Source organism: Musca domestica, unplaced genomic scaffold, assembly GCF_030504385.1.
Source record: "Musca domestica strain aabys unplaced genomic scaffold, Musca_domestica.polishedcontigs.V.1.1 38, whole genome shotgun sequence".
Classification (NCBI taxonomy): domain Eukaryota; kingdom Metazoa; phylum Arthropoda; class Insecta; order Diptera; family Muscidae; genus Musca; species Musca domestica.
The window spans coordinates 7145472-7167699 of NW_026712324.1; the positions used below are offsets into that span (position 1 = coordinate 7145472).

A 22228-nucleotide genomic window follows, 5' to 3' on the forward strand; every position below is an offset into this window, starting at 1 on the left:
CCAAACCCATTTCAGGATAATTGGAGTCCATCTAGGGGTGTCCATCCGTCTGTCTTGCCGGTCGGCTGGTGTGCACGAAAACCCTCAAAGGAAGCATACGATTTGATCCAAACTTGGTACATTTTAATATTATTATCAACCATTTGATGCCTGCCTCACAAACATTTTTAACAAAAAAAATAATTTACTTTATTAAACAATGAAATATCATACAATTTTATGCAAACTTTGCTAATCCTAATATTTTTATGAGAGCTAGGAAAGATGTGAAAATGATAACTCCTATAAAATGCGAAATATCTATCAAAACAAGATCTGAAAATGGAATATATTGGACCCAACCTTCTGGCACCTTCCCCACAAATGGTCAACATTTTGAATAACCATGAAACTCATAAAATACGAAAAAAAAAATTCGATTTTCTTCAAATTTTATTAACACAAGACCTGATGTGAAGATGGGTTTTTTTTTCGGACCACACCTTCTGGTGCCTCCCCCACAAAGGGTTACAATTTTGAATGATCCTAAAGCTCATAAAACGCGAAATAAGCAATCGATTCTTTTCAAACTCGGCACATCCCAATATATATACTAACACAAAATCTGATGTGAAAATAATATATATCGGCCTACCCCTTCTGGCACCTCTCCCACAAAGGCTTACAATTTTAAATGGCATATATCTCTCATAATCTGCGAATCAAGTTAGCGATTCTATTCAAACTTGGTTTATATTAGTATTTCTCTCAACCAGAGATGTAAATATGGAATTTATCGTCCTATTCCTTCACGTACCTTTTGTCTACAGAGCACCTTTTAAGGGTTAGCTACACTGGTGGCCAAAACTAAAGCAACTTAAATCGCAAAGACAATAAATGTCCTGTAACTTTTACAAAAATAAATAAATCGTAATTATTTTTCCAGTTTTGAATGAGGGGTTCAATTCACTTTTAAGAAACTAAAAATAAAAATACACAAATAATTTTGAACGAAAAATAATATGTGCAAAACTAAAATGACCCAATTTTTGCTTGGTCAAAACTAAAGCAACTTTTGATTTTTTATTTTAAAATAATTAAATGTTGGCTAGTAGTCGATAGCATAGCCATTATTTTTGATAGCAGCTGCACACCTACGAGGCATTGAATCTATAACACGCTCAATTTGATCCTTGGGTGTGCTTTCCCAGGCACCCCGAATTCTTTAGAAAATGTTGTGCTTATTTATTTCCGAATCTCTCTTGATCTTCCTATCTACGATACTCCAAAGGTGTTCTAAGGAGTTTAGGTCAGGTGATTGTGCCGGCCATAACAAAACATGAATTTTTGACTCCAGCAACTAATATTTGACAAGTTTTAATACAAGTTTGGGATCATTGTCATGCTGAAACACCCAAATCAGCCGAATATTTTACTCAGCGTAAGGGAACAACGTGATGTCCAACACATCTTTGTAAACAAACCGATCCACAACTTCCTTTATTTTATGGATAGGCCCAAGTCCATAGAAAGAAAAACAGTGCCACGCCATTTTTGACCCTCCCTCATGCTTCACTGTACCTTTGCAACACTGCGGCTTGAGTCCTTCATTTTTTGGTCTTCTCACCGTAAAATTTTTCACGTCGGAGCCTTTAATATTAAACGTAGACTCATCCCAGAAATAATGTTTTTTCCATTGAGCTTGATTACACTTAATATTATCGTTTCCGAAAGCCTTTTTGATTTTTTCAGATATAAATGGTTTTTTGATGTCTTACGGGCATGCAGACCAGCTGCCACTACTCGTCTACGCACTGATCTCGAGCTTATATCCATTGATTTCTCTCTCACCAATCCAGTTGAACTCTTAAATAGTTGTTTTTTATTTCTCTCACAATTTGTGGATCAGTACGGGCTGAAGTTTTTCACGGCCTTCATCCGTTATAGACTGTTACTACTGATCCGGGTTCAAAAAACCGATTTAGTATACAGAAATAATTATGAAATCACATAAATATTTATGAAATATTTCTCGGAAATCATTTTCTGTGATATGTTGTTTTGATAGTCACTGATAATTTGCTGTTTTATTCAGGTACTGTATTTGCTTTTAGCCATTTTTAAAATTTTTTAGGCAGTACTTAAAAAACGAAAAGAAAAACACATAATGTTGTAAAAAACTTCTCAAAAAGGATTTATGACAAGCGAAATTATCGAAGGAAGCAAAAAGCGATAAATATCACAGTAAAAACAACTGAAATTGCAGCGGTTATATGAATGTACAAAAGACTTGCTTTTGTTTTGTCCAAGCCAAAATCGGGTTAATTGACTTTACCAACCATTATTTTTTATATAAAAATTAATTTTGGTTTTATGTTTTAGGTTTTTAAAAAGTGAATAAAGTACCTAATTTAAAACAAGAAAAACTTTCTCATTTTCTTAATTTTTGAAAAAGTTACAGGGTTCTCATTCTCCTTGTAATTTCAGTTGCTTTAGTTTTGGCCACCAGTGTATATATGGATGACTTTTTAAGAGCCTTCAGTTTGTAGAAGACATATACACGACCCTAAGTCTAGGCGTTCTCTATCCCTAAGAGACATTTCAAAAGTCCAGCGAAGACTCCAACTCATCTGTCGTGTTTGAATTTATTTCAATTTGAATGCGCTTCAAAAACTCTCCACATTGACCATACACACATATTTAAATACATACATATATTTTGTAATATTAAAATCATATCACCTGATTTTCAACCAATAGGATTTAATAATGATATCATTTGACGACACAAGACATTTGTTATATTCTTATTTGTTTATCATCTCAATATGATCAACGCTTCAGTTTTTATAAAACCATTGTAGTGGCCAGACATACCTTCAGCGACAAACACAACTTTAAATAAATAAACAAATTGTAAGTATTTTTTTTTTATTTATTTATTTTTTTTTCAAAAACAATATTTTACTGCAAAGAAAGAGAGAGGGAATGAATGAACCGATTGTATTACCCACCCCAAGGTCTGGTGTGAAGATGGATTATACCGGTCCACTCCTTCTGGTACCTCCCCAACAAAAGGGTTAACATTTTCAATATCCATGAAGCTCACAAAACGCGAAATTAACATCCAATTCCATTCAGACTATGTACATCTCAATTTTTTCTATCAGCTCAAGATCAGTTATAAAGATGGAAGAGATCGAACCATTCCTTTTGGTACCTCCCCCACAAAGGTTTACAATTTTGAATACCCATGAAGCTCAAAAAAAAAAAAGCATGAAACTTGTAGTATAAAGTTGTCTGTATAGGTACCCTTTTCTAGTATGGTCCCCCATATAACGGATTCACTCACTTTATGGTTTTTATACCCTACACCACAAGGTGGTCAGGGTATTATGTCTTTGTGCATTTGTTTGTAACAGGCAAAAGGAAACGAGATAGACCCGTAGTTATTTTTGATGATCTGCATAGAATCACATTCTGAGTCGATTTATGCATGTCCGTCCGTCCGTCTGTCCATGTATTTTTGTAAACAAAGTACAGGTCGCATTTATTGCCCGATCCAGATGAAATTTTGCACAGATCATTTGTTTGGCCCAAGGACGAACCCTATTGAAATTGTGCACCAAACGTATAATATCAGTCCGAATAGTATGGAATTTTGCACGTACGATCAGATTGGACTTGAAAATAAGTATGCCAAATTTCAAAGTTCAGATATAGCTACAGCTCTCATATATATTGTTCATCCGATTTGTTATTTTTGTCCTCCGCAGCCGTAATATGCACTCTGCAACAAAAATATTTCGGGAAATATATCAAATACAGCTCAGAAATGTCCTTTCCAAATTTTATCGAGATCGGTTCAGATTTGGATATAGCTCCCATATATATTTTTGTCCGATTTACCTTTTATTGTGCACCAAACGTCTAATATTTGTCTAAATGGGATGGAATTAAGTTTAGAAGCTAGCATATCAAGTTTGCTGAAGATCGGTTCAGATATAGCTATAGCTTCCATATATATTGTTCATCCGATTTGTTATTTTTGTCCTCCGCAGCCGTAATATGCACTCCGTAACAACGATATTCGGGGAAATATATCAAATACAGCTCAGAAATATCTTTGCCAAATTATATCGAGATCGGTTCAGGTTTGGATATAGCTCCCATATATATTTTTATCCGATTTTTAATTATTATTGCACCAAATGGGCAACACATGTCCGAATTTAAAAGACACAAATGCTTCGGCATATTTAGTCCTTTGATCTGTAAATTATAATTATAATCATAGCTTGTATGATTGAATTCTCCCATAAAAACTTTTATTTGTTATATGGAGCTCTACTAAATTAGCAAAGTGGTGTAGGGTATCACAAAGTCGGCCCCGCCCGACTTTAAGACTTTATTTACTGGTTTTGAAACGTTATATTGCATTATCCAAATAGTCTTACTGGTATTTGTAGTTTAAAGCGGAACACGCTTGAATTTAGATAATATTATATAAAAATGTTTTCCATACAAAATGATCGGACCGGCCGAACTTCATGTTTTACTTGTTTTTAATAACACTTGTTGTTGCTGCGTGAATTTTTGAGCTAGGATCAGAGTAATAGAGCTGTCATTGCAGAAATATGTGATGACCACATAATGTCACAGAAGCATAAATAAAACGTTAATAATAACGTGCATGTTGGTGTAAACTTTCTTTTGACGCTCACTGTACATGCATACATAAATACTAGAGACGTGAAAGTAAGTGTGTCGTTTTGGTGGTGGGGTGGAGAAATGTTTAAATAAAAACAAGTTAACTTTTCCACTTAAGGTGGCAAAAAAAATCATTTCGTAGAAATCACGGGCCCCAACCCCCCGTAGGTCCCTGATACATACATGTATACATATAGCAAAAGCCGCATAAAAATTTAACAACGTACATTTTTTTCATAAATTTTTAAGGTTTATTAAATTTTTTTAATTAAAATTGGTGGCATAGTTTGAATGCTCTCAAAACTAAAAAAAAAAAAAAACAGTACAATTTATTTTTGTTATTGTTGAGAAGTCAGAGAAATTAATAAATATTAATGACCTTAGCTTTGTTCCTTCACATAAAATTTGTGTATTTTAAATTGCCGGCATTTTTATTTGATAAACAAAAAAAGCGTGGTTGCCACCTATTGATTGTTAGATAATTTGATGGTTTCTCATCAAATTTTTTTAAAGAATATTTTCCAAGGAACTTCGAAATTATAAACGTGGATTTTTTAAAGAATATTTTCCAAGGAACTTCGAAATTATAAACGTGGATTTTTTAAAGAATATTTTCCAAGGAACTTCGAAATTATAAACGTGGATTTTTTAAAGAATATTTTCCAAGGAACTTCGAAATTATAAACGTGGATTTTTTAAAGAATATTTTCCAAGGAACTTCGAAATTATAAACGTGGATTTTTTAAAGAATATTTTCCAAGGAACTTCGAAATTATAAACGTGGATTTTTTAAAGAATATTTTCCAAGGAACTTCGAAATTATAAACGTGGATTTTTTAAAGAATATTTTCCAAGGAACTTCGAAATTATAAACGTGGATTTTTTAAAGAATATTTTCCAAGGAACTTCGAAATTATAAACGTGGATTTTTTAAAGAATATTTTCCAAGGAACTTCGAAATTATAAACGTGGATTTTTTAAAGAATATTTTCCAAGGAACTTCGAAATTATAAACGTGGATTTTTTAAAGAATATTTTCCAAGGAACTTCGAAATTATAAACGTGGATTTTTTAAAGAATATTTTCCAAGGAACTTCGAAATTATAAACGTGGATTTTTTAAAGAATATTTTCCAAGGAACTTCGAAATTATAAACGTGGATTTTTTAAAGAATATTTTCCAAGGAACTTCGAAATTATAAACGTGGATTTTTTAAAGAATATTTTCCAAGGAACTTCGAAATTATAAACGTGGATTTTTTAAAGAATATTTTCCAAGGAACTTCGAAATTATAAACGTGGATTTTTTAAAGAATATTTTCCAAGGAACTTCGAAATTATAAACGTGGATTTTTTAAAGAATATTTTCCAAGGAACTTCGAAATTATAAACGTGGATTTTTTAAAGAATCCATGGAAAATTTTTAACGGTTTTTTAACGTTGCCTTCATTTCTCAGCAGTGATTTTTATTTCATTTCACTCTGTTACTAATTTTATGTTAAACAAGAAAGTAAGGGAACAAAACTAATGTCAATTATAATTGCTGGACACGTTCTCACAACTGTCAAGCGGCTAACACAAAATGCATGTTTCTCGATTTGTGTGTGTGTTGTTTATTTATTTATTTTTTTTTTTTGCATTTCTGTACTGGAAGATTCTTTTGCGTAGTTTTCTACATTCATAAATCCATACATTATTTTTCCACAAATATTCATTTTAAATTAATACAAACATTTAATTTAATTTACTTTCAGATTTTTTCCCGTTTCATAAGTCCACGAAGAAAGAGAGACGAAAAGATTACATTGCTCTCACGGAAGGTTTCACTTGCAGGTATGTAAATATTCCATTACAATGGTAATTCCATTATCATGGACAACAAGTTCATTCAACTTACACATATTTATAAGATATTACCCTACGGATAAAAGTATTAATGACATCATTAATTTGTTAGCTGAATTACCTACGCAAGAAAATATTATAGTAAAATAAGTTATAAAGTATCAGTCGGTTTTGCCGACATATGAATTCCCTTAGCCAACGTTCTATTACAAAAAAATATTTTGACTTCAGTTATAATCATTCAAACTGTTGACCCTCTATGGAGTAGATTCTGGGGAAATGGACCAATAATGTCCATTTCGTAACGGACCTAAATAAATATGATATACATATTGCGACGTTCCAGGTTTGGACTATGTTGGTTAATTCCTTCGCTTTATAGGAGAAAATTTTAAAATGTGCATGATGTAGCAAACATAGTCGACCGAAGTATTCTATTCTCACACTTCATCTAATACAGAGAAAATTATTGGTATGGGCAAAATTACAAGAAAATCGAACATTTATATCCAATTTTATTCCATATTCATCTCAGGTTTCTGGTTGAGAGAAATATTTTTAGATATAGCATGTTGTAAAGAATCGCAGACAATTGTGGCACTTTGTGGGTGTGGTACCAGAGGGGGTTGGCAGATATATAGGGTGGGATAAAAAACTGCAACAAAGTCAAAGGCCATAATTTTTACATTTTTTTTTTTTTTTTTTGTTTTTTAAATTTTATTGAATTTCGAAAATACCATTAAATTTTACAATAAGTTTAGATTTGTTCGAATTGGTCACCTTTGGCACGAATTATGGCCTTCAAACGGCCAATGAAAACGTCACACGCTGCCCGAATACAGTCCAACGGATTGGTATCCGGAGATTTTGGTGGCCAAATGAAGCGAGCAACCTCATTTTGTAACCATTCTTGGGTGGCGCGTGCTGAGTGCGATGGTGCTGAGTTCTGTTGGAATGTCCAAGGTCTGTGGCCAAAATGTTTGCGTGCCCAAGGCTTTAAAACACCCTCCAGAATAATTTCAATATAATATTCGGCATTTATTCTGACACCACGGTCGATTAATACGAGCAGAGAGCGACCATCGACTCTTATGGCGGCCCACATCATCACCATGACCATAGACAAATGAAGATATAGACAACGAAAAGTTAGTTTTGTCTTTTTATCCGGGTGGCTCTCTTCATGTTTTGCATAGTATACATGCTTCGTTTTATCGTTTTTCAAGAATTTCACTTGATTATTCCGGAATTTTTTGATGTCATCACGTAATTTTCACATTTCTTTTATTATGGAACAATTTCCAACTGACAAACATCCTACAGTTTTTGTTATTTTTAACGTTTAAGAATTGAGTGACTTCAATATTCCCACTCAAACCCCTGAAACGATATAGACGACATCTGCTGATTCGATTTTTTTCGAAGATAAGCGGTGAGAGCATTTCGTTGTCTATATTTTCATTTGTCTATGCCATGACCGGCGCTTGAGTTTAGTGGCCAACCGAAGGTGCACATTTTTAGCTGACCTCTTTGGCAATTAAACACGATCATTTTGTTTGTTTTCAAACTGCTGGAAAACGAATGTTTTCTCATCGGAGAAAACCACATTCGGCAGTTCACTACTTTCGGCCAAGCAACTTTTTAGCTCTATTTTCTTTCCGTTGCGGTGTAAGTTCTTGCACTTTTTGGAATTTCAATGGCTTTACCCCGAGCTCATTTTTCAATATTTGACGAAAGGAATATTGCGATATGTTCAGCTCACGAGCCATTTTTGGACGGCGACGCGGGTTTCGGTCAAATCGCTTTTTTACTTTTCGAAACATGTCTGCTAATGTTGCTGTTTCCACTTCCTCGACGTCGGGCTACGCTACAAGCATCACGGTAAAGAGCGATGGTACGAGATACAAAAGATTTATTCACATTTAAATGCTGGAGTGCTCTAGCGATAGCCGCTTGTGGTTTCCAGCCAAATAAAAAGAAATCACACTATCACGCTTGAATTCCATCACGAATAACTTTTTTTCTGGAAAATTCTCACCAAAATGCTTTTGTGCGCTTGTAAACAATATAATGAGCTGTCACTGGAATAACTGTAACAGCTGTTGGACGAGTGGCTTAGAAATGACAGCAGTCTGAAGTTGGTTGCTGTTTATACCCTATGTGTTGGGGGTATTATAAGTTTGATTGGGCCAGAATTTATGTAACACCTCGAAATATTGGTTTCCCATATAGGAAAGTATGTATAGATCTTCCTAGCTCGCCGAGCTGAGTCGATCTAGCTATGTATGTCCGTCTGTCCATGTTAATTTGTAATCACTCTACAGGTCGCAATTATGGTCCGATCTTCACGAAATTTAAAAGGGAGGTGGGGTTAGGGATAGAAGGAATAGAAGCCTATTTCTTTTGGAGATGATCGCCAAATGTTTAGGGGTTGAAATGGACCAAATACTGAAAAAATATCGGATTATGCAGTAGCTAGAGTTTAGGGCGGGGAAGAAGCCTACCAATTAGGGTGGTCATCGGATAATATTTAGCGGGTAAAATAGACCATATCTTTTGTGTTGAAAAAATTCAATATTTTTCATTAAACCGCGAATTTTTTAAATCCCGACGAAATCACGAAGCCATGACAAGGTTACTTCTGAGCTTTACATTGATGTTAACATCCAACGAATCGGATATATAGCAAAATATGTGCGATATATATGTCTATCAAAGAAGATATGCTTGAAGGATCTCTTATATGACGAGAACGGCTGAACTGATTTCGACAGTTCTCATTAATTCAGAATGGCCTCTTGGCAGGAAACATAAAACGTCTGAAAAAATCGCATAAAAATATCTCTCTAGAGATGAAAATATTGATTTTGTAAAATTTTCTCATATTTTTTCAATGTTGTCATATTTTCATTTTGAATTAAACATTTGGTAATATTTCTACAGCTAACAAAACTAAGTAGTTAGGATATCAGGATATCATATACAGATCGCATTTATGGCCCGATCCTTACGAAATGGTGCATGGGTATAAGATGAGGGTCAGAATAGAAGCCTATTCTTTTTGGAGATGATCGCAATATATCTAGGGGTTGAAATGGACCAAAAAACTGCAAAATTGTCAGCAGGCCCGATCCTCACGCACATTCGAATTGGGGTTACCGGACATTGTAAAAGCCAAGCAGTTTTGGATGGCCATCCAAAAATATTCAATGTGCGAAATAGTTTGCCAACTTTTGTAGACAAAATACGAAAATGTCCATTCCAGTGACTCTTTGGAGAATTCACAAATACAGGAAAGACGCTCTTCTGACTATTTCGTTAACGCTGATTTCGTGAAGGAATATAGTCAAATGTCTGTATCTCATATAGATGCGTTTCAGTCAAAAAATAATAATAAATGTTAATCTTTTGCCACTTCTGAGAGATTATAGGTCTTTGGGAAATATTGGTTCCAGATCTAGGAAGACCATTTACGTGCAACATCTACCAATAAAATGGAAATGAGCAAATTAGCTTAAGTTGCTATTATTCGAAAATTAGAGAGAACGAAACCTGATGGTTTTCTTTTATAATTTGTCTTGTGGAATTCTTTCGAGTATCTCGCCTATATACACAGTATCGTTTATTATAGTGTTGTAGGGTATTCAACGATCGGCCCCGCTTGACTGTAGCCTTTGCTTACTTGTTTTTATCTCATCCTGTATATCATCTCCACAACAGATCATTTGTTAGCAAAAATGTTTGTGTGTGAGAAATTTGAAGAGAGCTGGATGCTTATTTCGCTTTCTTTGAGGGTTTTTTTTTTTTTTTGTTTTGTTTTTCAAGATCTTGAACCTCTATGTGGGAGGTACCGGAAGGAGTAGTCAGACCTCTACCACAGATCTTTTGTTAATGCAAGTATTGAGATGTGCCAAGTCTGAATGGAATTGGATGATAATTTTTCGTTTTATGAGCTACATTGATATTCAGAATTGTGCTACTTAATGAAGTGGACCGATATAACCCATCTTCACAGGAGATCTCTTGTTAACGAACATATTGTGATTTGAAGAGTATTAGATGCCTACTACGCATTTATAAGCGTTTTCTTATTCAAAAGTTTGAACTCTTATGAGGGAAGTACCAGAAGGAGTGGCCCCATACATTCCTTCATATTCAGTCCATACTCATTCACGCCAGGTTTTCGAGTTAATTGTGCACCAAATGGCCAATATCTGACCAAAAGTCCTGAATGTTGGTACATCCGACCGAATTCATTCTAGAAACGGGTACATCAAAAAATTGAAAATCGGTTCAGATATAGCTATATATATATGTTTCATCCGATTTGGTGTTTAAGTTCCCCAAATTCGTAATATTCATTGATATATCGGAAATACCTTCGTCAAATATTATCGAGTTCGACTAAGAATTGGATATAGTTCCTACGTATCCAAAATGGCCAATGCCTCCCAATGGATATGCCTCCCGTATATTAGTACTCTCTAAAACCAAACTATAACTGCTCTAAGCCCAAATGTTGATAGGTGGTATGATCTACTTCAAAAAAAATTACTTTGTTACGGGAGCTCTACTAAACACGTATATTGGTGTAGGGTATCATATAGCCGGCCCCGCCCGACTTTTGACTTTTCCTTAGTGGTTTTGAATATAATCCTTATCGAAGTCATAACGTGCACTGTATTTGGTGCATATTATGATATACTTCACATAAATTACCAATATAAATTGTTTGGTTACGGAAGCTCTACTACATACGCATAGTGGTGTTGGGTATCATATAGTCGACCTCGCCCGACTTTTGACCTTTCCCTACTGGTTAAATAATATTCTAAGCGATTCCTTCTTACGCAAACACATGGACATACTACATTGTTTACTCCATTTGCGATATTAAAAAATATGTAAAGACCTGTAAATAAAGAGTAAAGCGGAGCAAAACCCCCACAATTATTATCGCATATTATTTTAATGACTCATGTCATGTCTGAAGTTTCTTTGCATTGTTCTTATTTGTTTCACATCAATTTTCATTTATTTACAATGCATTTTGTTTTGTTTGTTTAGCCCTTATCATTCTCGCTAGTTTACCTATTTTCAAGAATTATCTTCTGGCTCAAGTTGTTAGTTTTTTCTATTTTTTTTTTTTTTTAAGAAAATCGTTCATCTCGTTTTTTTAAGCTAGAAAATAGTAGTAGTGATAAGAAATGCCAAGAAAAATTCTCCGAGACTGCCACGGAATGCGACAATATTTTTTTTTTATTTTTATTTTTCATCATAGCCTTGGAACAAATGCAATCAGTTGTTTATTGAGAATGTGAAAAACATTTCAAAAAGTTAAGAACAAAATAACAAGAAAACAAAACTTATTTTACAATAAATATTGTGCCAAACAAAAAAACATCTGACGGAACAAATGATTCAGCAAGTTGTTATAAATTAAAATTATTTAAATTATTATTAACTTTTATTTTGAAAATTATTAAATTATAAAATGTGTTTAATACTGATCACTAAAAAAACCAGGAGGAGTGGACCGATATATTTAGATTTGTGAAAACTGAAGAGAATTGGTGGTTATTTCGTGTCTCATAAGAGATATAGGTATTCAAAATTTTAGCCCGTTGTGGGGAGGTACCAAAAGGAGTGATCCGACCCATCCCATCAACATACCAGAAATTGAGTTGTTAGAAATGTTGGGATATGCTAAATTTTAAGGCAATAGGATTCTTATTTCACATTTTAGAAGCATTGAGATTATTCACACTTTGTGAGGGAGGTACTGGAAGGAGTCGGTCTCTATTATCCATTTTTATACCCTACACCACTAGGTGGTCAGGGTATTATGTCTTTGTGCATTTGTTTGTAACAGGCAAAAGGAAACAAGATAGACCCATAGTTCCTTTTGATGATCTGCATAGAACCACATTCTGAGTCGATTTATGCATGTCCGTCCGTCCGTCCGTCTGTCCGTCCGTCCGTCTGTCCATGTATTTTTGTAAACAAAGTACAGTTCGCATTTATTGCCCTATCCAAATGAAATTTTGAACAAATCATTTGTTTGGCCCAAGGACGAACCCTATTGAAATTGGATTGGAGATAATCGGTCAGAATTTAGATATAGCTACCATATATATCTTCGTCCGATTTGCCTTTAATTGTGCACCAAACGTGTAATATCAGTCCGAATAGTATGGAATTTTTCACGTACGATCAGATTGGACCTGGAAATGAGTTAGCCAAATTTGATCGAAATCGGTTCAGATATAGCTATCGCTCCCATATATATTGTTCATCCGATTTGTTATTTTTGTCCTCCGCAGCCGTAATATGCACTCTGTAACAACAATATTTGGGGAAATATATCAAATACAGCTCAGAAATACATTTGCTAAATTTTATCGAGATCGTTTCAGATTTGGATATAGCTCCGACATATAACTTCGTCCGATTTATCTCTTATTGTGCACTAAACGTCTAATATTTGCCCAAATGGGATGAAATTTGGCACTTACGACCAAATTGAGTCTAGAAGCTAGAACGTCAAATTTGGTGAAGATCGGTTCAGATATAGATATAGCTCCCATATATATTATTCATCCGATTTGTTATATTTGTTACCCACAACCGTAATATGCACTCCGTAACAACGATATTCAGGGAAATATATCAAATACAGCTCAGAAATATCTTTGCCAAATTTTATCGAGATCGGTTCCGATTTGGATATAGCTCCCATATATATTTTTATCCGATTTCGAATTAATTGTGCACCAAATGGACAATACAAGTCCGAATTTAAAAGATATAAATTCTTCGGCTTTGAACTTTAAATTATAATTATAATCATAGCGTGTATGATTGAATTCTCCCATAAAAACTTTTAATTGTTATGCGCAGCTCTACTAAATTAGCAAAGTGGTGTAGGGTATCATAAAGTCGGCCCCGCCCGACTTTAAGACTTTCTTTACTGGTTGAAAATGTCGACCTTTTATGGGAAAAAGCATACCGATATTGCCCATCTCCGAACTCTGTCTAAGTTTGACAATAATATTACGATATACCAAGTTTGGACCAAATCGGATACTGCCTTCGAGAGTTATCGTGTGCGCCAGCCAGCCAGACAGAAGAATGGACATCGCTTTAAATGTCCTGAAATGGATTTGGTTCAAAGAGACCTAGGGTCTTAAACTGTTATTTCGATGAGGCATGTTTAGCCATATAGCTGCGGGTATAAAACCACGAATCATGTTTAGGAAATTCCTTTAAGGAACCCACTATTTTTGGCTAGAAAATGTCCTAACATCTAGTTAAAATTTGGCAAATATATTAAGATGCGAAAAAATGTGCCCACATTTGACATCTTGCCAGCCATACTTTTACGAAAGTGATTATTTGAGGAAAATAGACAAACGTATTTAAAAACAAGTAAAATAACATTAAGTTCGGCCGGGCCAAACTTGTAATACCCTCCACCTTAGGGTAAAGGAAACATTAGAAGAAATGTGGCAAAAACCATCAAAATACCGAATATCGGAGGGTACCGTTATATGAGGGCTATACCAAATCATGGACCTACACATGCAAGGTTTCGCCAACGAAGCTAGAACCCATTATGACCTACAAATACCAGTTTACAGACAAATACGTGAAAAAAATGTGGCAAAAATCATCAAATTACATAATATCGGGATGTACCGTTATATGGGGGCTATACCAAACCGTGGACCTATAATTACAATGACTCGCCATAGGAACTGGGACCCATTATGATCTACAACTACCAAATTTTCAGAGAAATTCGTAAAAAAAAATTATCAAAATACCGAATATTGGGAGGTACCGTTATATGGGGGCTACACCAAAACGTGGACCTATAATTACAATGTTTCGCCACACGAAATAGGACCCATTATGACCCACAAATACCAATTTTTAGACAAATCAGTGAAAAAATGTGGCAAAAACCATCAAAATACCGAATATCGGGAGGTACCGTTATATGGGCGCTATACCAAATCATGGACCCATACATGCAATGTTTCGCCACCGGAGCTGGAACCCATTATGACCAATAAATACCAATTTTCAGACAAATCCGTGAAAAATGTTGCAAAAATCATCAAATTACCGAATATCGGGAGGTACCGTTATATGGGGGCTATACCAAATCATGGACGCATACATGCAATGTTTCACCACCGGGGCTGGAAACCATTATGACCAACAAATACCAATTTTTAGACAAATCCGTGAAAAAATGTGGCAAAAAAACTAAAATACCGAATATCTGGAGGTACCTTTATATGGGGGCTATACCACAACGTGGACCTATACATGCAATGTTTTGCCACACGCTCAGGGACCCGTTATGACCTACAAATACCAATTTTCAGACAAATCCGTGAAAAAATGTGGCATAAATAATCAAAATACCGAATATCGGGAGGTACCGTTATATGGGGACTATACCAGAACGTGGACCGATATATCTCATTTTCAATACCAACCATCCTAGACACAATGCAAATAGCTCTGCTAAATTTTGGCGCTCTACGTCAAATAATGTGGGCTGTATCGTGATTTCAACAGACAGACAAACAGACGGACAGACAGACAGACGGACATCGTTAAATCGACTTAGAATTTTATGCTGATTATCAATATATATACTTTATGGGGTCTAAGACGAATATTTAAGGATGTTACAAACGGAATGACAAAGTTAATATACCCTCCTTTCCAAGGTGGAGGGTATAAAAATGGGATGTGTGAAATATGAAGATAATAGAATACTTATTTCGGATTTTATAATCGTTTAGGTTATTCAAAAAGTTGAGCCTTTGTGGAGGATGTACCCGAAGGAGTGGAGCGATATATTCCTACTTCACACCAGACCATAGGTTAATCAAAATATTATGATGTGTGTAATTTGAAGACTATCGGGCTCTTAAATCACATTTTATAATACTTTTAATGGTTTAAATGGGGAAGGTACTTGATGGAGTGGACCGATATTGTCCATTTTCGCACTCAACTTAGCACTGATGCACATATTAGGATTAGCAAGGTTTGACCAAAATCGGATTAACCTTTCTCATTCTGTGCAGTAAAGTATTTTTTTTAAAACTTTGAGATTTAGGTGGCAGATACCAGAAGGAGAGGACCGATATTGCTCATCTCCAAACTCGTTCTAGATTTGATAATAATGTTACGATGTACCAACTTTGGCCCAAATCGGATTCTCCCTTCGAAAGTTATTGTGCGCACCAGCCAGCAGACAGACATACATCGGTACATCGACTCCAATTTTGTGTTGAAACGGATTTGGTCCAAAGAAACCTAGGATCTAAAACCGTAATTTCGAGAGGCACGTTTTGGCCGATGAGGCACTTTTTGATATATACTCTGGGTAGTCACATGGCTGGGGGTATTACAAGAACAACAAACCCATAATGAATTATTGAAGAGCATTTATGAATCCGGGGCTACACTTAATAGGCATAAATGTGTATTCGAACAGCTTATCAATTTGTCTTTATTTTTGCATTCAAAACCAAATGCAAATCCGCACATTTCATTTTTATTACAAACCGTTGGCAGTTCCATCAGCGGTTCAATTATTCACTCGTCCCAGTTTTATGATGATGGATGGCAATTGAATATAGAATCGCTGCTCAATTGAGATTGTAGTTTAAGGTATCAAGATATCATAATTTGAATTCAAAGTGGTCTGTCTACTCTGACAGGCGGTACTTTCAAAAGTACTGGATGAATGCTGTTGCATGGAACGTGGCTAGAATTAAGGACAGCGCTGCTCAAGAATAAATATCTCTTTACAGTCAAATTTCTCTATGTTTATTTAAATCAAGAACAAAGCAGTGTTAAGTCATTATTTATACAAATATTTCTTATCCATTTTCTATATAAATTATTTTGGCAAACATTCAACAATTAAATGGAATCGTAAAATATAAAGAAGAAGAGAATTTTAATTTTCTCTTAAATTATCTCTTTTTTCGGCTCATGTTCTCGAACACGGTTTGATTAAGGGGGACTCACTTTCTTCCTAAATAAAATAATTGTATTTTTTTTTTTTTTTTTTTTTTTGAAGAATTCTCTTGGTGTGATTCCAGTTTTATTGATTATAATTTTAATTTCTTTTTTAATTGTCTTACTTTTGGTTTTAAGACTCCAATGTTGCATATGGCCTGCTATATATGTGTGCCATTATCACGCCACTTCATGTGGGCGCCATTCTTTATCGTTTGACTGGACATGTTCGCCATACATATTTGCTGTGTGTGTTTTAAATTCATATCCTTTGTTTCGTCTCAGTAAATTGCTCAATGTAATATTTCTTTTAATGAAAATGTGCTCATGCATACAGTTATGTCTTTCCTGGAAAACAATGATAAATTATTCGACATCTGGTCGCCCAATCACAACATTCAAATCTACAAGCCTTTTTTGGAAAATAATTTAAAAAAAAAAACATAAATTTTGAATATAAATCGTGTATGACATTAATGCGGCTAATACGAAAAGTATGTGTACGAAAGCCTGTATTCTCCGATGATTAATAACAATGAGAGAACCAAAACAGTTTCTGTAAAACGATTGCCACATCTTTTTTGGAAGTTAATAATTTTGACTTTACTGGTTCAATGTTCCTTGTCAAAAAATATTCTTCAACAAGTTAAAATGTATCAGTCGGTTTTACCAATAGATTAGCCAATGCGCGATTATTTAAATATATTTTGACTTCTGTTGTGATTATTCAAATTGTTACCCCCTTTTTCCGAGAAATGGGCCAATATTGTCCATTGCGTATGGGACCTAAATAAATATGATATAAATATTGCGACGTGCCAGGATTGGACTATATTGGACTATATTACTTCCTTCATTATACCCTACAACACTATGTGTTGGGGGTATTATAAGTTTGATTGGGCCAAAAATTATGTAACACCACGAAATATTGGTTTCCCACATAGGAAAGTATATATGGATCTTCCTATCTCGCCGAGCTGAGTCGATCTAGCTATGTATGTCCGTCCGTCCGTCTGTCCATGTTAATTTGTAATCACTCTACAGGTCGCAATTATGGTCCGATCTTCACGAAATTTAGAATGGAGGTGGGTCTAGGGTCAGAGATGATTCCATACTATTTAGGGGTTGAAATGGACCAAAAACTGAAAAAATTCCTGATTTTGCTGTTGCTCTACAGGTCGCAATTATAGACCAATTAAAGCGAAAGTTAGCATGGGGCTAGAGCTTAGGGCTGGGCAGAAGCCTTCCAATTTTGATGGTCATCGAGTAATATTTAGTGGGTAAAATAGACCATATCTTTTGTGTTGAAAAAATTCAACATTTTTCATTAAACCGCGAATATTTTAAATCCCGGAGAAATCACGAAGCCATGACAAGGTTACTTCTGACCTTTACATTGATGTTAACATCCAACAAATCGGATATATAGCAAAATATGTGCGATGTATATGTCTATCAAAGAAGATATGCTTGAAAGATCTCTTATATGTCGAGAACGGCTGAACTGATTTCGACAGTTCTCATTAATTCAGAATGGCCTCTTGGTAGGAAAGAAAAAACGTCTAAAGAAATCGCATAAAAATATCTCTCTAAAGATGAAAATATCGATTTTGTAAAATTTTCTCATACTTTTTCAATTTTGTCATATTTTTTGCATATTTTCATTTTGAATTAAACATTTGGTAATATTTCTACAGCTAACAAAACTAAGTAGTTAGGATATCAGGATATCGCATTTATGACCCGATCCTTACGAAATTTTGCATGGGTATAAGATGAGGGTCAGCCTACTTTTTTTGGAGATGATCGCAATATATTTAGGGGTTGAAATGGACCAAAAAACTGCAAAATTGTCAGCAGGTCGTAATTATCGCCCGATCCTCACGCACATTTGAATGGGGGTCACCGGACATTGCAAAAGCCAAGCAGTTTTGGATGGCCATCCAAAAATATTCAATGTGTGAAATAGTTTGCCAGCTTTTGTAGACAAAATACGAAAATGTCCATTCCAGTGACTCTTTGGAGAATTCACAAATACAGGAAAGACGCACTTCTGACTATTTCGTTAACGCTGATTTCGTGGAAGAATATAGTCAAATGTCTGTATCTTATATAGGTGCGTTTCAGTCAAAAACCAATAATAAATGTTAATCTTTTGCCACTTCTGAGAGGTCCTTGGGAAATATTGTTTCCAGATCTAGGAAGACCATTTACGTGCAACATCTACCAATAAATTGGAAATGAGCAAATTAGTTTAAGTTGCTATTATTCGAAAATTAGAGAACGAAACCTAATGGTTTTCTTTTATAATTTGTCACAATATCTTGTGGAATTCTTTCGAATATCTCGCCTATATAAACAGTATCGTTTATTATAGTGTTGTAGGGTATTCAACGGTCGGCCCCGCTCGAATATAGCCTTTGCTTACTTGTTTTATATAAGATAGTAATAATAGATATAGTCGACCGAAGTATTCAAATTTCATACTTTGCCTAATACAGATAAAGACATTGGTATGGGCAAAATTACAAAAAAACCAACATTTATATCCAACAGATTTTGTTTTAGCGAAAATGTTTGTATGTGTGAAATTTGGATGCTCATTGTGGGAGAGGTACCAGAAGGAATAGTCCGATCTCTACCAGCTTTATAAGAGATCTTGTGTTGAAAGAAATATTGAGATGTGCCAAGTCTAAATGGAATCAGATGTAATTTTTGCTTTTTATGAGCTCAATAGATATTCAAAATTTTGACCCGACCGAATCTTTGAAATATAGTTAATTTAAAGAGAATCGCCGACGAGTGCATCGCATGGTATAAGTGTTATAAGTATTCAAAATGTTGACCCTTTGTGGGGGAGTTAATTGCAAATATTGTCCGCTATACAGGGTGAAATAAAAAAAACTGCAAAAATTTTTTTTATTTTATTGACTGGAAGCATAAAATGTCGGAAATAGAATCAAATTTTAGAATAAGTTTACATTTGTTCGAATTGCTCACCTTTGGCACGAATTATTGCCTTCAAACGCCCAATGAAACCGTCACACGCTGCCGAATGTTGCTCTGTGGTATTTTGGCTCATTGCCTGCGAAGCGCTTGCTTGAGGTGATCGACACTTTGGTATTTTTTAGTGCCAACCTTGCTTTCCAAAACACTCTAGACACAATAGTCCAACGGATTGGTATCCAGAGATTTTGGTGGCCATTGTGCGCTGGAAATGAAGCGAGGAACCTAATTTTGTAACCATTCTTGGGTGGCATGTGCTGGGTTCTGTTGGAAGGTCTGCGGCAATAATGTTTGCGTACCCAAGGCTTTAATACACCCTCCCGAATATTTTCCCGATAATATTCGGCATTTATTCTGATGCCACGATGGTCGATTAACACGAGCGGAGAGCGACCATCGGCTGTTATGGCGACCCGCACCATCACCATGGCCAGCGCTTGAGTTCGGGTGGCCAACAGAAGGTGCACATTTTCAGCTGACCTCTTTAGCAAGTAAACACGATCATTTTGTTTGTTTACAAACTGTTGGACAACGAATGTATTCTCATCGGAGAAAACCAAATTCGGCAGTTCACCACTTTCGACCAAGCGAAGCGCATTTTCTCTACGTTGCAGTGTAAGTTCTTTCACTTTTTGGAATTTCAATGACTTTACCCCGATCTCATTTTTCTATATGTTTGCCGAATGGAATATTGCGATATGTTCAGCTCACGAGCCATTTTTAGGCCACTGCGACGCGGGTTTCGTTCAAGTCGCTTCTTTACCTTTCGAATCATTTCTGATGATGTTGCTGTTTTCTTAAGTCCACTTCCTTGACATCGGGCTACGCTACCAGTATCACGGTAACGAGCAATGGTAGGAGACACATAAGCGCTCTAACGATAGCCACATGTATTTTTCCAGCCAAATATAAAGTAATCACACTATCACGCTTGAATTCCATCACGAATAACTTTTTTTCTGGAAAATTCTCACCAAAATGCTTTTGTATGCTTGTAAACTATATAATGAACTGTCACTGGAATAATTTTAACAGCTGTCGGACGAGTGGCTTAGAAATGACAGCAGTCTGAAGTTGTTTGCAGTTTTTTTCACCTCACACTATTACTAGCAGATCTTATGTTTATTAAAATATTGGCATTTGCGAAATTGGAGAAGAATCGGGATCTCATTTCACATTTTATAAAAGTTATGAATATTCACAATTTTGATCCTTTGTGGGAGAGGTACTTGATAAAATGGGCCAATATTGGCACTTTTCGTACCTGACCTAACACAAATACTAATGGTAGAATTTGGCCCAAAGAGACATAGCACACGTTTTGGACGTATCAACTGATATTTACCGTCAGACTTTAGACAATTTGCACATAACTTCCACGAACTACTCATATTATTAAACCTTTCAGTTGGTTTTTATACCCTACAACACTATGTGTTGGGGGTATTATAAGTTTGATTGGGCCAGAATTTATGTAACACCTCGAAATATTGGTTTCCCATATAGGAAAATATATATGGATCTTCCTAGCTCGCTGAGCTGAGTCGATCTAGCTATGTATGTCCGTCCGTCCGTCTGTCCATGTTAATTTGTAATCATTCTACAGGTCGCAATTATGGCCCGATCCTAACGAAATTTTGCACGGATGTGGGGTTAGGGTCAGAATAGAAGCCTATTTCTTTTGGAGATGATCGCCAAATGTTTAGGGGTTGAAATGGACCAAATACTGAAATAATGTCGGATTTTGCAGTAGCTATACAGGTCGCAATTATAGACCAATCGCATGTAGCTAGTGTTTAGGGCGGGGAAGAAGCCTACCAAATTGGGTGGTCATCGGATAATATTTAGCGGGTATATTTTGTGTTGAAAAAATTCAAAATTTTTCATTAAACCGCGAATATTTTAAATCCCGGCGAAATCACAAAGCCATTCCAAGGTTACTTCTGATCTTTACATTTATTTACATATAGCAAAATATGTTCGATATATATGTCTATCAAAGAAGATATGCTTGAAAGATCTCTTATATGTCGAGAACGGCTGAACTGATTTCGACAATTCTCATTAATTCAGAATGGCCTCTTGGCAGGAAAGAAAAAACGTCTAAAAAATCGCATAAAAATATCTCTCTAAAGATAAAAATATTGATTTTGTAACATTTTCTCATATTTTTTCAATTTTGTCATATTTTTGGCATATTTTCATTTTGAATTAAACATTTGGTAATATTTCTACAGCTAACAGAACTAAGTAGTTAGGATATCAGGATATCATATACAGATCACATTTATGGCCCGATACTTACAAAATTTTGCATGGGGATAAGATGAGGGTCAGAATAGAAGCCTACTCTTTTTGGAGATAATCGCCATATATTTAGGGGTTGAAATGGACCAACAAAACTGCAAAATTGTCAGCAGGTCGTAATTATCGCCCAATCCTCACGCAGATTTGAATGGAGGTTACCGGACATTGCACAAACCAAACAGTTTTGGATGGCCATCCAAAAATATTCAATGTGTGAAAGAGTTTGCCAACTTTTGTAGACAAAATACGAAAATGTCCATTCCAGTGACTTTTTGGAGAATTCACAATTCACCAACAATAAATGTTAATCTTTTGCCATATCTGAG

At 35.2% G+C, this 22228-nt stretch overlaps 1 protein-coding gene across 8 annotated transcripts in view; it reads left to right on the forward strand.

Moving 5' to 3' along the window:
• LOC101889113 (G-protein coupled receptor Mth2) overlaps positions 1-22228 on the forward strand; it is a 361585-nt gene that overhangs the window by 313428 nt on the left and 25929 nt on the right. For 6 of the 8 annotated variants that reach the window (XM_059126418.1, XM_059126419.1, XM_059126422.1 and 3 more), the window contains one exon: positions 6443-6521. The gene's annotated coding sequence lies outside the window, so the exon portion shown is untranslated. Of the gene's footprint in view, positions 1-2760; positions 2896-6442; positions 6522-22228 lie in introns of those variants that run through there. The other 2 variants (XM_059126421.1, XM_059126424.1) reach the window with 1 other exon arrangement.